The following is a 3,530-nucleotide window of genomic DNA, read 5'->3' as shown; positions in this document are numbered from 1 at the left end:
CTGGAGCCCTCTGCAGAGCAGACTGCATTGTGTTGGTTCAGAGAGCCAATGGCTGGGGAGGGGTAGGGGGGGCCGTTAAGTCTGGTTCTCTTTCATGCAGCCTGCCAAGTTGCACCCTCTCTTTTGCAGGCACCTTCATTTTAGCCTCTCTGATGTTGAACAGAAGGCTCTTACTGCTGGGGGTTGATTTGTCCTGCTTCTTCTCCTAGCTCAGCTTCCAGCTGGCCATCTTGCTACAAACAGGATGGCCTTGTCCTGCTTTTACCTGCCAGCCAGCCCCTGTCTCTGCCTCCAGGGTAGATTCTGCTTCAATCAGAACAGTTTCTGGTTGTTTCCTGAGTTAGAACCATTGTCTTCATTTGGACAGAGGTCCCCTCCTAACCCCCCTCTACTCTCTGCTGCTGTTCCTGCTCTCTGCTTCCCCTCTATCTACACACATACAGAGCACTAAGCTTGGACAGAACCAATCACAGGACTCCTGAACCGTCCCTCTTCCCTAGCCTGCATGGGAAAAGGGATTAAGAGTTGTTCTTTTCACCCTGAGCCTTTAAACTGAGCTGAAGAATTTATGCCTCCTCCTTTCTGCAGAGATACACTGGACTTTCATAGGCATTTATTGAACAGCTGTCTTAGTTCCCCATGGTCCCCAACTCCCCTCCACGCCCAGCCACACACTCCACCTGCCAGAGGCACCCCTCCCTTTGGAGAACCGCAGACTTTCCGCTTTCAACCTGCTGCTACAGCACTCTTTACAGAAGGGGCCTTGGAATAAAATCCCAGCCCAGCACAGCCTAAAGGGACACTATGTGCTTGAGTTATTCATTACTTGAGTTAGAGGAGGTCACTGAGCAATATAAGCACACTGGAAAAGCAAGGGGAAAGGTGGCCTAGAGGGTGGGGAATTTGGCAACGTGGCCTTCTAGGGGCTGATGGGAACTCAGAGTCCTGGCAGAGGGTGGCTATCAGAGCGAGTAGATGGCAAAGTCATAGCAACAGCCTCAAGGTTAGACAAGGTCAAATGGAAACAGGCAATGTTAATAAAGCTAGCTACTTAATAGCTCTTGCTATGCACAAGGCACTGTGCTTAACACTTTCTCACATCTCCCATTTAATCCTTGCAACACTGTATCGCTTCAATTTTACAACTGAGGGAACAGCCCTGGAGAGGATAATTGACTCGCCCAAGGTCACAGCTAGCATGTTCTGAAACTGAGGGTGTGAATGCAGGTCTGTCTTGTTCCTCACCACCTTGCTCTATGTGGGGAGGTGGTTAAATGGGTGGAACAATTCCAGATGGTCTAGAGTGGCCCTGCGGGTGGAATTTGAGGTGAGCCACGGAGAGAAATCTGGTTCCCATAGGGCTGAGATGGTAATCCAGCAGCAATACCAGGTTTGGGTGGGAATGGAGGTTTCTAGGAAGGCTGAGGGGGGAATGGTTTGGAATGAAATGGTGCATGGGCTATGCAGGCATGACCCCCGGGACTTTATCACAACCTCTGAAGAGTTTACATGCAGGGGACAGAGAATAAGCAAAGCTCGGGAACTAAAATTTGAGCAGGGGAGATATCCTCCAAAGGAAGACAAGAGGTCAAGGACAAGAGACAATGCCTGTCTTTGCTAGACCCAGCAGCAGTCTACTTGGCAATTGCCACAACCCTGGAGAGCTAAGGTAGGACACTTTTTTAAGAAAAAAGGGGGGGTTCCAATTAAAAATCTAACACTCTGAGCCTCTATCTACATACTTGTTTTACCACATGCTCCTCCTGGGGGAGGGAGAGGAGAGAGAGAGATGGAAAAATCAAGGGTGGGAGAGGGAAGGTTGGCACAAGGAAGGGCACAGTAACCTTCCCCAGCCACTGCATCCCTTCCCATGCTCCCTTTCCTTCCCCACCCCGACTCGTCCCTTTTTTTTTTTTGGCTGATTCTGCCACAGGCTTGCCACAGGGTGTAGTGTGCACTGGACAAACACATGCCCTTCCCAGTGACCTGTCCTGCTGGAAAATCCTCCATGAGGTAACTTCTGCCTGAAGGGTACCAGGGGTATCGTATCTGTAGGTGAAGCCTCTTCCTGCAGTTTTCCCGCCACCAACCTGGAGCTCTTCCAACACAAACGCTACAGGGACAAAGCAGGAGGTGGCTTCCTTTCTCAACAAACTGTCCTCTCAATTGCCCTTGACAGAGCCCTGCAGCAGTACCTCTGGGTCTGTGTGGATAGGTGGCTGCTTCTCCCCTGAATTTCAGGAAATTTCAAGTTTGTACAGGTATTGCAGGTGAGCCTTGAGAAAGACTGGTAGGAAAATGCTCATTCAGTATCAACTGGAGCTTGTCCTTAGGCCTGCAAGGTTGACCTTGGGGACAGAGGGTGGCTTGGACAAGCGTTGAGTAATTCCTTGATATGAGGCTGGGAATTCCTCCTTTTCAGGATGGGCCATGTTACCCCCCAGGGATGGGGCTTCTCTGCAGTGACTGCAGAAGCATCCCTGTGTTTTCTGCTGTGTCATTGCCCTGAGAGGGGTGTGTGAAGCTGCTTAGGGGCTCAGAAGAGGGGGATGAAACCAAGAGTTTGGCTTTACAGCAACAGCAGATAAAGGGTAGAAATGCCCAGGACTGCCCAAAACGTCTTGCCCTGTGAACTAGGTCTTCCCAAAGGCATTCATACTTTGCTTCAAGGAATTTTACAGCACAACATGGTGGTCGGTACTCCTAAGGGGGCATAAAAGAATGCCAATGAGAATACCAGCCGCTTGGCACCAAAGACTCTTCGGTGGCTGGGTCTCCTGCAGACATTGTCACCCAGGGGTCTAGACTGGCGTGAGCCGCAACAGGTTTCGATAGGGCTAGGACGACTCACTCGGGGATACCCCTCCCGAGCCCTGGATCCAGGCTACCGCCCAGGGTGGGTTTGGCAATTGTCCTGCTCGAGGTGGTTCAGGCCGCCCACAAGGAGCACAGACCGGCGGTCAGGAACTGGGGCTGCCGGCTGGGCTAGCCTGGAAGAAGAGGGACGGGCCGGAACTGCAACCGCAGCGGCAGGGAGTGCGAGGGGGCGGCAGGTGCAAGAGCAGAGAGGCGGGGCGGAGCTGGGCAGAGTCCCCGACTCTCAGGCGTCCCTGAGTGACCTTCCTCCACCCCGCCAGGGCCTGGAAGAGGTGGACCTGCAGCGGAGGGAGGCCGAGAGCGCGCGGGTGAGAGCAGGCAGGGCGGGAGGGAGTGGGTCTCGGCATCCGGGCCGGGCTCCCCAGGGCTCTGGGTGACTCAGGTGCAGGCCACCCCTCCACGGAAGGGCCGTTGGCGCCCAGCGGCGGCGGGGAGGGGGCTGCGCGGCGCTGCCCGCGCGTTCGTCGCGGTTCCCTCCGCCCCTCTCCGCGCCCCCGCACTCCAGCCAGCCCCTCTCGCCTAGGCGGCTCCTTTGTGCCGGCCCCGCGCCCGCCCCTTCGGGCCCTAGATCCCGCCCCCTGCGCGCCGGCGATTGGCCAGCCAGGCCGCTAGTGGGCGGGGCCCCGGGCCGCGGAGGCGCGGTATATAGTAAA

The sequence above is a fragment of the Lemur catta genome, chromosome 3 (assembly GCF_020740605.2).
Source record: "Lemur catta isolate mLemCat1 chromosome 3, mLemCat1.pri, whole genome shotgun sequence".
NCBI lineage: Eukaryota > Metazoa > Chordata > Mammalia > Primates > Lemuridae > Lemur > Lemur catta.
This window is presented reverse-complemented; position numbering follows the sequence as displayed.